The sequence below is a fragment of the Zea mays genome, chromosome 1 (assembly GCF_902167145.1).
Source record: "Zea mays cultivar B73 chromosome 1, Zm-B73-REFERENCE-NAM-5.0, whole genome shotgun sequence".
Classification (NCBI taxonomy): domain Eukaryota; kingdom Viridiplantae; phylum Streptophyta; class Magnoliopsida; order Poales; family Poaceae; genus Zea; species Zea mays.
Window position 1 is genome coordinate 293,460,185 of NC_050096.1, and position 13,330 is coordinate 293,473,514.

Genomic DNA, 13,330 nt, shown 5'->3' on the forward strand with positions numbered 1-13,330 from the left:
TTAACAAGTCCACTGGACTAGTTGAAGTCTCATGTGACGTTGTGTTTGATGAAACTAATGGCTCTCAAGTAGAGCAAGTTGATCTTGATGAGATAGGTGATGAAGAGGCTCCGTGCATAGCGCTAAGGAACATGTCCATTGGGGATGTGTGTCCTAAGGAATCTGAAGAGCCTCCAAGAACACAAGATCAACCATCCTCCTCCACGCAAGCATCTCCACCAACTCAAAATGAGGATGAAGCTCAAGTTGATGAAGAAAAAGATCAATCAAATGAGCCACCTCAAGATGACGGCATAGATCAAGTGGGAGATGCAAGTGATCAAGACAAGGAGGATGAGGAACCAAGGCCGCCACACCCAAGAGTCCACCAAGCAATTCAACGAGATCACCCCGTCGACACCATCCTCGGCGACATTCATAAGGGGGTAACCACTCGATCTCGTGTTGCACATTTTTGTGAACATTACTCGTTTGTTTCCTCTATTGAGCCACACAGGGTAGAGGAAGCACTCCAAGATTCGGATTGGGTGGTGGCGATGCAAGAGGAGCTCAACAACTTCACTAGAAATGAGGTATGGCATTTAGTTCCACGTCCTAACCAAAATGTTGTAGGGACCAAATGGGTCTTCCGCAACAAGCAAGATGAGCATGGTGTGGTGACAAGGAACAAAGCTCGACTTGTGGCCAAGGGATACTCCCAAGTCGAAGGTTTGGATTTCGGTGAAACCTATGCACCCGTAGCTAGGCTTGAGTCAATTCGCATATTATTGGCCTATGCTACTTACCATGGCTTTAAGCTTTATCAAATGGACGTGAAAAGTGCTTTCCTCAATGGACCAATCAAGGAAGAGGTCTATGTTGAGCAACCTCCCGGCTTTGAAGATAGTAAGTATCCTAACCATGTCTATAAGCTCTCTAAGGCGCTTTATGGGCTTAAGCAAGCCCCAAGAGCATGGTATGAATGCCTTAGAGATTTTCTTATTGCAAATGGATTCAAAGTCGGTAAAGCCGATCCTACTCTATTCACTAAAACTCTTGAAAATGATTTGTTTGTATGCCAAATTTATGTTGATGACATCATATTTGGGTCTACTAACGAATCTACTTGTGAGGAATTTAGTAGGATCATGACACAGAAATTCGAGATGTCAATGATGGGGGAGTTGAAGTATTTTCTAGGATTCCAAGTCAAACAACTCCAAGAAGGCACCTTCATCAGCCAAACGAAGTACACTCAAGACATTCTAACCAAGTTTGGGATGAAGGATGCCAAACCCATCAAGACACCCATGGGAACTAATGGGCATCTCGACCTCGACACGGGAGGTAAGTCCGTGGATCAAAAGGTATACCGGTCGATGATAGGTTCTTTACTCTATTTATGTGCATCTCGACCGGATATTATGCTTTCCGTATGCATGTGTGCAAGATTCCAAGCCGTCCCTAAGGAAGCTCACCTTACGGCCGTAAAATGAATCTTGAGATATTTGGCTTATACTCCTAAGTTTGGGCTTTGGTATCCTAGGGGATCCACTTTTGATTTAATTGGTTATTCCGATGCCGATTGGGCGGGGTGCAAAATCAATAGGAAGAGCACATCGGGGACTTGCCAGTTCTTGGGAAGATCCTTGGTGTCTTGGGCTTCAAAGAAGCAAAATTTGGTTGCTCTTTCCACCGCCGAAGCCGAGTACATTGCCGCAGGCCATTGTTGCGCGCAATTGCTTTGGATGAGGCAAACCCTGTGGGACTACGGTTACAAATTAACCAAAGTCCCTTTGCTATGTGATAATGAGAGTGCAATCAAAATGGCCGACAATCCCGTCGAGCATAGCCGCACTAAACACATAGCCATCCGGTATCATTTTCTTAGGGATCACCAACAAAAGGGAGATATCAAGATTGCATACATTAATACTAAAGATCAATTAGCCGATATCTTTACCAAGCCTCTTGATGAACAATCTTTTAACAAACTTAGGCATGAGCTAAATATTCTTGATTCTAGGAATTTCTTTTGCTAGATTGCACACATAGCTCATTTATATACCTTTGATCATGTCTCCTTCATATGCTATGACTAATGTGCTTTCAAGTCTATTTCAAATCAAGTCATAGGTGTATTGAAAGGGAATTGGAGTCTTCGGCGAAGACAAAGGCTTCCACTACGTAACTCATCCTTCGCCGTCACTCCAAGCAACTCTCCATTCTTGGGGGAGAAAAGCATGAGCATCAAAGAAAAGGATTTTGTCTTTGGGGGAGGAAGTAAGAGCCCAAAGCGAAAGGACCGGACTTCGTCTTTGGTATAATCTTAACTCATTTATTTATGACCAAAGGGGAAGAAAAGCACTTCGAGGGCTCTAATGATTCCGTTTTTGGCGATTCATGCCAAAGGGGGAGAAAGTAAGAGCCCAAAGCAAAAGGACCGCACCACCACCAATTTCAAAAACTTAAGTGTTGAATATTTTCAATTGGTGTCCTATTGTGTTCAAAAGGGGGAGAAAGTAGTATTTCAAAATGATATATCAAAACCCTCTTGAACACTAAGAGGAAGATCTCATTTAGGGGGAGTTTTGTTTAGTCAAAGGAAAAGCATTTGAAACAGGGGGAGAAAATTTCAAATCTTGAAAATGCTTCGCAAAATCTTATTCATTTACCTTTGACTATTTGCAAAAGAATTTTGAAAAGGGTTTACAAAAGAATTTGCAAAAACAAAACTCGTGGTGCAAACATGGTCCAAAATGTTATATAAGAATGAAACAATCCATGCATATCTTGTAAGTATTTATATTGGCTCAATTCCAAGCAACCTTTACACTTACATTATGCAAACTAGCTCAATTATGCACTTCTATATTTGCTTTGGTTTGTGTTGGCATCAATCACCAAAAAGGGGGAGATTGAAAGGGAATTAGGCTTACACCTAGTCCCTAATTAATTTTGGTGGTTGAATTGCCCAACACAAATAATTGGACTAACTAGTTTGCCCAAGTGTACAGATTATACAGGTATAAAAGGTTCACACTCAGCCAATAAAAAGATCAAGTTTTGGATTCAACAAAGGAGCAAAGTGGGAACCGAAGGCCCTCTGGTCTGGGAGCACCGGACTGTCCGGTGTACACCGGACAGTGTCCGGTGCACCACCGGACAGTGTACGGTGCACCAGAGGACTCCAACTTGAACTCGCCACCTTCGGGAATTTCCAGAGGCACTCGCGCTATAATTCACCGGACTGTCCGGTGTACACCGGACAGTGTCCGGTGCGCCAAGGAGGAGCGGCCTCAGGAACTCGCCAGCTTCGGGAAACTCCAACGGCTAGTCCGCTATAATTCACCGGACTGTCCGGTGTGCACCGGACTGTCCGGTGCAACTCCGGAGCAACGGCTAACTCGCGCCAACGGCTACCTGCAGAGCATTTAATGCGCGCGCAGCGCGCGCAGAAGTCAGGCGCGCCCATACTGGCACACCGGACAGTAAACAGTACGTGTCCGGTGTGCACCGGACACCCAGGCGGGCCCACAAGTCAGAAGCTCCAACGGTCAGAATCCAACGGCAGTGATGACGTGGCAGGGGGCACCGGACTGTCCGGTGTGCACCGGACTGTCCGGTGCGCCATCGAACAGACAGCCTCCCAACGGGCACTTTTGGTGGTTGGGGCTATAAATACCCCAACCACCCCACCATTCATTGCATCCAAGTTTTCCACTTCCCAACTACTACAAGAGCTCTAGCATTCAATTCTAGACACACCAAAGAGATCAAATCCTCTCCAAATTCCACACAACGCCATAGTGACTAGAGAGAGTGATTTGCTTGTGTTCTTTCGAGCTCTTGCGCTTGGATTGCTTTCTTCTTTCTTGATTTTTCCATTGTGATCAAACTCACTTGTAATTGAGGCAAGAGACACCAAACGTGTGGTGGTCCTTGTGGGAACTTTGTGTTCCAAGCAATTGAGAAGAGAAAGCTCACTCGATCCGTGGGATCGTTTGAGAGAGGGAAGGGTTGAAAGAGACCCGGCCTTTGTGGCCTCCTCAACGGGGAGTAGGTTTGCAAGAACCGAACCTCGGTAAAACAAATCCGCGTGTCACTCTCTTCATTTGCTTGCGATTTGTTTTGCACCCTCTCTCGCGGACTCGTTTCTTTATTACTAACGCTAACCCGGCTTGTAGTTGTATTTATATTTGTAAATTTCAGTTTCGCCCTATTCACCCCCCCCCTCTAGGCGACTTTCACATATACGTTGTTCTTCATTAAGTGCCCTGAAACATATATGATATCTTCTGATGTTTACTTGGTGACTGTGTATATATAGAAATTAAAACATGCATTGTTACTTAGGAAATTGTATATATTCATGAAAATTATTGACTGTCAAGCCCTATTAATTAAATGGTCATGGTAAACTGAACTCACCTTGTGAGTTTATTTATAAAGTCAATGCAGTTGACAAACCTCTGGATTCTAAAACCTATGTTCCCATTCAGCTTTTGTGTCCTGTCCTGTTTTCTCAATCGATTCACACGAGTCAAAATGTGGTAAAAAGTTTTAAGAAAGTCTATGGTTCATTGGTTCCAAGAGCCAATTACATCTGATTGTGATGTTATAGATGTTATGTTATCATATTGCTTGAAAGTGACACCTCCACAAATGATTAACCTAGATAACATAATAAAACTTGATCATGATACTTCAAGTCAACTTGATAGGTTTGATCCTGTATTAAAAGCTAGGAATGACTATGCCAAGTACATAATACTTTGGATCAATGCCTATCAACTTTATCTAACCATTTTGGATATGTTGGAGCCTAATAGTTTTGGCTTCTCTAAATATATTCTATCTTATCTTAGTACTTGGAAAATTCCATTTTTTGTGTGATGTTCTCATGGAATAACTTTGCAGATTGTGCATTTGCATAGGTAGTGGATAAACTTCAAAAAGTTATAGTACAATCAATGTTGACCAAGCCATTCTAAAAAAGTGATTTTGAATATGCTAAGTTATTCCATGTTTTTAGTATACTGTACTATTCATGAAGGTGCTAGCCTGACAAGGATTGATCTTACTTTCAGGTTCCATCAAAAGTTATTGGTGTTGTTTTAGCAAGTCAACTAGGAAAAGAATAGGTAAATTAAATTACTTCCTTCCCTTCTATTGTGTGAGTGATTTCATCAATTGGATGTCTTGCTATTTAACCTTTTGCCCAAACTATGGATTTATATAACATACAATGCTATTTTCAGTTTTAGATTGATAGAATTGACTTTCAAGAAACACCTCTTTAACACATTTTACTTCCTGAAAATACCTACCGTGGATTTTAGATAAATTTCTTGATTGTTTTTGTTCTGACACATACAAATGGTAGGTTAGTATGGTATTTAGAACTGTAGGCTTAAGTTTATCTGTAGGATTAAGCTGCAGTAAATAGGTGACAGATGGATATTTTTATGTTTATTTGACCTTCTGATGCTCTTTGGATTATATATTCATTCATCCATTACATGTTAAGTGTGCGTCAAATATTTGGTTAGTTGGTCTCGAGATGCATCACAACAATAGAGTTGTGGGGTATTCCCATGCCTTGCTACGGAATCAATATGATAAAATACATTGACATGTAAAAACACTAATTTCCATTGCCCACCTTGCTACTTCCCTCTTCTCTCCCTCCGTCTTCCTTGCCACTCCCTCTCCACTGGCGTTGCAGAGCTCTCTCCCACCCAGTCACCCTTTACCTATCCAGATCTCCAGACTGGTTGCCTCGACTGAACCTCCCTCAGAGCAGAGGTCGTTCACTCCCTTCTCTAGATGAAATTTTCCTTCTGTCGTGCGAACTGAGAATGCTTCTAGGATCATATATCTCATCCAACAACAAACGGTTGACAAGGTCTTAGATGTAAACTACAACCTGCAGATCACATGTAAACTGCAAGCTGTCAAGTTGGGACCGTATTTAACTATAGATTTTAGATATAAACTACAACCTGTAGATTACTTGTCTAGGAAACTGAAAACTAAAAACATGTCAAGTTTTAGAAGTTTTACTGTAAACTGAAAACTTCACAGAAACTGCTTTATACAATATTGATATCAACGAGTTGCTTGATAGGCAATGTGATGTTCTAGGTAGTTCGTAGTAGTTAGTTGTTGTATGGTTCATAGTTGTATGCACTAGGTGCTAGATGTTGTAAGGTTAAATGTGTTGCCATTATCTATGTATGAACATGATTTGTTTCTATGAACATGGTCAATTTCTATGATAAACATGGCAACATATTTAACCACGAACCACCAATATTTAAACACATTAGAGGCATGACTGTAATAATCAAGAAAAGTGATATTTCAATAAAATATAAGGAAAGTAACAAGTTCTTTATTAAACCAGATAAGTGATAGAAACAAATGACTTGTAACTATTGTTTCATAACTTGCATAAATTAATTGTTCTGTCTGGGGTTGCTGACCACCTGACCATCACACCTTGATATTAGGATGCCATTCGTAAATGGTAATGACTCCTACCATGCTTATGACAAAAATATGAATACCTTTATGATGGTCTACTTTAAAGAATGTGCCCCTGTTATCCCGGATTTTCTCTTGTTTAACATAGATTTGATTCTAAGTTGTAGAAAGTATGTATCACATCTAGATAGTGTTTCCTGTAGAAAATTTCCCATGCACTGATTTTACTTTTCACTTTTTAGTCTTCTGGTTTATAACATACATTTTTCAGTAACTATCTCTTCTTGCAGCACTGGTTGCACTATACCTTTACCCTTTCTTGAACATTGTCTACAAAACAAGAGAGTATGAGTTCTTGAGGCTTACCAGCCTGGGTGTGATTGGTGCTCTTGTGAAGGTAAGAAATTTAAGACAACTAAGAAGGGCTATGGATTTCTATTAGAGTGTCGGGAGGTGTGTAGGTTATCAATTTGGAATTTTGGATACATATTCCAGTCTTGCTGATTAAATAATCTAATTGAGATTTTAAATCCTATGCATCCCTATGTAAACATCAATAGCTGTTTGAAGATGTGACAGTGATGTATTTTGCTGAAGGCTTGAAATTCATTTGTTTTTCTTTTATAGCAGATATATTTTTAAAAATAAAGCTCAACCTTTTTGCTGGGAATATATGTAGTTCGATGATCATGAAGTCAGTTGTGTTTCTGCTGAGTTCTGAAATGATTCCTTTGTGTCTGTGTGCTATTAATATGAGCAATGAGCTTTCGAAATGGTATTTACCAACCTACCCGACCATTACTGAAAACACAATTAATCTTTTATGTTTTCTCTATGCTGACTACTCAATTAGTGCGATCCTTTCTTGTTCTATTCTCCATATATCGTGATTGCTATTTGAGATATCAAGCTATTTCAGTCATCAGAACTGCAGATGATCAAGTGGTGAGCTATTAACTTGCTCCAATGTCATGATTGGAGTTAGTTATTCTCCTATTATTCCTAAGTTTTAAGCCTCTAATGATCCTATCTTTATCCTTGTGCATCATATTCTGAGCAGCAATATACTAAACAATGAGTGCCATTGTTTCTCTTTGAAAATCTAGACTTTAGTTTGCTATATTTCTTACTGAGATACTTAGCTAGGTTTTTTTTGCATGTTTCCATGGTCAGATGAAGAATATAAAACTGCAACAATATGATGGGATTATTCTCCTATGATTCCCTCATTTTAAGTCTCTGATGACACTTCTAAATTTTCCTGGATTTTGTTTGCATCATCCATTTTTCTCGTGACTTTGCCTTCGTATTGACTTTGTGTCACGGTACAGAAAATCGATTGTTTGTTCATATCTGGTTAAAGCTTTGTTTTTCAATTGTTGTGTTGCAGTCTTACATGGTTGTTCCCTAGGGCATGAGAATATTGAATCATGAGATGGATGATGATCGCATAGAGTGCCTAAGCCACCACCTCAAGAAAGTAGTGTTGAAAGGTTACAGGGGGCAAAAACATCAGACACAACTTGACATTTTTCTTGTTAGTTATGTAGGGTTCTACATGTTTTCAAATTCTTTCAAAGTGAAAATGACCGCAACAGGAAATGGTTGACAAACCAGAAAAGACAGTTATAGGTGGACAACCTGGCATCTTTGCGGGTTCAATTTGTTTTTGAGAAATTCAGCAAGAGCTACATCAGGTTTTTGAAGCCAGCCAGTAATGTATTTCTTAGATAAATGTTTCTCCATGTTCATATCATTAATTTAAGGATTAATTGTATAAGAATCACTAAAGGTTGGTCAATCAATTATACATAAATTATGGACAAGAATTCTAGGTCTGGGCCCTGCTCTTCGTGCTATTGCTTCAATGAGAAGGTTTGTGTTCTTTTTTCTTTCCTACCTATATAAGATGAATGATTGGTCTGTTTTCTAAAACATACAAATAAAATTTTGTTTGTTTATTAAGGGTTGATTGGACAGCAAAGCTTAAACATTGGAAGGATGAATAAATTTGTACACTATGACATGTAGTTTGCAATGGAAGGAAACCTAATTTATATTTTTGAGCTTGGGTCAGGAATTATAGTGGTCAGTTTAGATATCTATGGATTTTTTACATCTCCCTCCGTTTTTATTTAGATATCATATTTGCCTTAGTGCATAGACAAGGATGAGATTAACGCTGAGTTAATCCTTGTTTTTTCTGCTCCGTGCAATTGATGCTGCATCATACTCAGTACTCACGCTCGCATGCTCACCTGCATGCAGATTTAATTTTTCGTGGAAGGAACAGAGGGAGTATTAGTCAATAAACAACAAATTTATAGACATTTATATTTTCTTGGCTCCTGGACTAGAGTTTTAATGTTGCATTTAGTTTATGGTGTACCTGCTTTTTCTCTAACTTTAACCTAATTGTATGGTACCTTCCTGAGGTGTAAGATATTCACTTACCATACTGTTGTTTTGTAGCCGGTTGTTAGGAAGTGCACCGAAATGTTGAGTCGAGCAATTTGCATATCTGGCGGCGATTTTTATGTACGTAGGTTTCATAAGGATGGACCTATTGTTTGGAGGTTGCTGGCTTTATCTCCATTCCGACGTCTGTCAAAGGTGGATGAAAAAGCAATCATTTTACCATATAGGGATACCTCACTTAACTCAGAGGAACCTATGGCTGAGATCTCCAGCCAAAAGATTCAGATTGCAGTCCTGGACATGATCGCTGCAATATCTTCGAACAAGAGAAGTGTTGTTGCACTAGAAAGCGTACTAAAGAAGGTATGTGGCCTTGTGGTAGGCATTGCCTACAGTAGTTTGACAGGTTTGCAGGAAGCTGCTATAAGGGCATTGGCAGGCCTTGCCTGCATGGATGCTGATCTTGTCTGGCTTCTCCTTGCGAATGTGTACTACTCACTAAACCAAAGGGAATCTTTACTTCCTGACCAAGATCTAGCCCTGGTATCAGATCTTTTGCCCCCTCCAGTGTCTTCGAGAGAATACCTCTTTGTACAGTATGGAGGTGAGGGTGTCAAGTGTGATGTAGATCCCTCATCTGTTCATTATGTGTTCAGAAGGATGCATGGTGTGTGATCTTGTGTGACCTGAAAATCAGGTAGAATCCATAGCTTTCCATCTATATTGACAGGTTTCTCTTTCACATTTCATCACTTAAGAATTCTACTTTTTTGTTCAGGTTCCTGATACTGTGTATTTGTAATCTTGCTGAGTTTTTTGGTCATGCTAGCACCCTGTGTCACACATTGAACATAATATCACCTGGTACAGAGAATGGTAAACTTTTTCATACGTGTTCTCGCACTGAAAATCATCAAGGTTGGTCACATGTATGAAGAATGATTATGACAAGTCTTTACCACTTTGATCATAATTATATTAAGGTAGAAGTAGTGTGCTTTCTTCATTCTGCATATCCACTGTTAACCTTATAGATATCTGTACATTGCCATTGTACCATATGTTTTGGTGAATCTCGTCTAACCTCGAGTACCCTTGAAATCTTTCTAGCAAACATCAGGACTCATGATGACAATGAAGGATGTGATGGGTTTGTGTCTGTTAGCCATATAAGGTTGCACGTTAAGCATGCCCCTGACTTGCCGGACGAGCAGCAAGACTTCGAGACCAAGATTGGCTAAGGCACTAAGAATAGAATAGCTTTTCAAGAAAAGAGAGACAACAACTGACACTGTACTATGTAGTGGTTAAATAGCTAGATTAAGATAATAAAATTTATATATGGCTAGGATCATAAATGGATTACGAAACATTTTTATCATAACAATATAACACACGTTTATACATAAGTTATTATAGTATTATATATTCTCGTTGCAACGCACGGGCACTCATCTAGTATCTATACTACTTATTAAGACTCTAAGGGTAGCCTGCCTTTTCTCGTTCTGCCATTCGTGAATCTGGACCGTTCGCTTCATCCAGGGCGATCCGACATCGTCCGTCCCTGTTCCCCCCACCCCTGATCCACCAACATCCCCGGTCCTCGCCCCCACGTCTGATCCGCGCACGGATCCCTTGCCCCTCATCAACCTCCACCGCAAACGCCGTGCGACCCACCCCCTCGCGATGCTATGGAGCCTTCGCGATCTCAACCACCATGTCACTCCCAGCCGTGCCACACGACATGGGTGCTGTCCTCTGCCTCCTGGAGTCCCGCGACCTTCCCGCCGCTGGCTCTGCTTCCTCCTCGCCGCGGTCCTCCTACACCGCCCGCAGCCCCCGCGCCTCGGCTACAGCCTCCACGCCCGCGCAGCGTATGCAGGCCTCCTCGCGGACCGCTACCTTGCTAACGCGCTGCTCGTGTTCTATGTCTGCCTCCTGGACCACCTGCCTCACGCGCTCAGGGCGTTCGACGACCTGCCCCACCGCGACGTCGTCGCGCACTCCTCCGTCCTCGCTGCATTCCTCCATGCGGGTCTCCCGCGCCGCGCGCTCCTCCAGCTCAGGACCATGGCCTCCGGCGGCTACGTCGCTGACGACGACGTCGCCCCCAGCGCGCACGCGCTTTCCGCCTCCGCCAAGGCGTGCGCCGTGCTCCACGACCTCCGCGCGAGAGCCTACGTGCACGGGACCACCGTCGTGCGAGGGTACGGCGACGATGGCGTCGTGCTGAGCGCGCTCGTGGACCTGTACGCCACTCGGGTGCGCTGGGCGACGCGCGGAAGGCGTTCGAGGAAATGCGCGCACCGGACGCGATATGCTACACGTCGTTGATATCAGCATTCATGTGGAACGACTAGTTTGACAAGGCCCTGTGGTGGTTTCAGGCTATGCTCAGGACAGATGGGGTTTGGCTGGACGGCTGCACATTTGGCTCTATGATGTCGGTGCTTGGGAACATGAAGAGAGCGAGGCAGGGTAGGGAGGCACACACGCAGGTTGTGACACGTTCCTAATAAAGCACTTCCTCCAGGAGCTGTGGGCGACTGGGGCGCTCAGCTTCGTCGGCCCATCTCGTCGTCGCCCGCCCGCTGGACGAGGGCCTCGTGCAGTAAGTGCTAGACCACTCCGTCGCGCTGAGGTTCGTTAGCCCCACGTTCATCACGCTCCCTGGCCTTATCCCTGCAAGATCCTGAGCTGAGGTGACACGCACTGCCCCCCGTAATTCTAAATCAAGCATTCTCTTGACGAAGTCTATGCGGCGTAGAGCCCGCCCATGCTCTTTGCTTGCTTCGAAGCTCTCGTACCCTGCATCGATTCTGCTCATCAGTCTGCATCTTTCGTTAAGTTCATCATGGGTCATGCATATTGCAGGTACCTTTATATTCTTGGAAATGATTTGGTCCATTCTCAATACAATCTCTGGATTTTTGAGATCTATCAGTTGAGTTTCAGGTATATATTAATTTACCCGCGAGGATGTGGTGTCTGCAATCACCTCTCTCTTTCTTTGTGCTGACCATAATAAGCTACTCCCAGGTAGATGCATAATTTGATGCATTGTATTTGACTCACTTCAGTTTGTGACTCCTCACATATCTTCAATATGATTTTATTTTGTTTAGGATGGAGTCACTTTGCGCAATTTACAATAGCTCTAGTTAATAAAGACCCTAAGAAATCTAAGTATTTGGGTGAGTTCAATGACTATCTGCCTTTCTTAGTGCCTACAACTAAAATAGCATGCTTTTGCTTGCCTTGTACAACTTCAGTTTACTGAAAGTAGTGTTTTATATACACTGCATCGGTTTTGGAAGGAAGAGCATGATTGGGGGTGGAAAAAGTTTATGGAACTGTCAGAATTACACGATGGCTTTATTGCACAGGATGCTCTTACCATCAAAGCCAAAGTTCAAGTCATTAGGTATCTGTTTATTTGTGTCTTAGATTTAACATTAGCATCAATTATTCTCAAGTTAGAATTATCTGTTTACTTTGCATAACCATGTCTGCTTCTGCATTCTAATATTTGAGGGAGAAGATAGACCGTCCATTTCGTTGCCTTGATGGCCAGTACCGAAGGGAACTAATTAGGGTGTATCTATCAAATGTGGAACAAATTTATCGGCGTTTTATTGATGAAAAAAGAAGGACGTTCAGCAGGCTGATTGAGGATAAACTCGGGTGGTCCAGGTTAGATAAACTTATGAATGGCAAATTAGTGTTTACTTATGAATGGCAAATTAGTGTTTTGTGATCAGTCTCATTTCCAAGCCATTTTTCATCTTTGATTTTTAGGCCTTTTGCAGTTTCAGTGGATTCTGGCTAGCCATTTTTCATCTTTGATTTTATCTGAACAGATACTTGAACTCGCTATCAACTTTCAGTAGACCTACTAAGGAGCGATCTCCGTCCAATTATCAGCCAATGAATTTATGCACTGGTACTTTCTGATTCCTTTTGTTTTAGTATATTATTTGTGACTAGCAGCTTTCAGATTGCATGAGATTTTCGATTCAGATATTTTCCACTAAGTTTTTGTGCCCACCGATAACGAATTTAGTTATTTTTCCTCAAGTTTTTTTCTAACAGAAAATGGCTTAGTTTTTTCGTAGAAGTTCTTTTCCCCGATAGAGAATGAATCGACTCCATGTTGTGAGCCATGTCACTGTCTTCACCAGCCACACCATCAACGCTTACACGTGATAATTCAGCCTACAATTTGCATTAGAAAAATGGGTTTAGTATGATCTACCTGTTAATCTGGTTGTACAGGAAGAGCATGGAGAGAATTTGGCAGTGTCGAGTGATACCTTTGTGAGAATCTTGGTATGATCTGATTGTCTGATCTCTTCTTCAGTACCATGAACAGAGATAGTCAAGAAATTAGACTATTTCAAGTTCAGCGAGAGGGACTATATGGCACTGGAGGCGTCTTTCT

At 41.9% G+C, this 13,330-nt stretch overlaps 1 long non-coding RNA gene and 1 other non-coding gene across 2 annotated transcripts; both read left to right on the plus strand.

Moving 5' to 3' along the window:
* Positions 1–7,634: 7,634 nt before the first annotated feature.
* On the plus strand, positions 7,635–7,716 carry LOC111590696 (small nucleolar RNA Z199). Its single transcript, XR_004855737.1, has one exon. It is a non-coding gene; the product is annotated as a small nucleolar RNA Z199 (small nucleolar RNA).
* Positions 7,717–12,205: 4,489 nt separating this feature from the next.
* On the plus strand, positions 12,206–12,782 carry LOC103644159 (uncharacterized). Its single transcript, XR_561514.2, has 3 exons — positions 12,206–12,313; positions 12,424–12,582; positions 12,699–12,782. It is a non-coding gene; the product is annotated as an uncharacterized lncRNA (long non-coding RNA).
* The last annotated feature ends 548 nt before the right edge of the window (positions 12,783–13,330 follow it).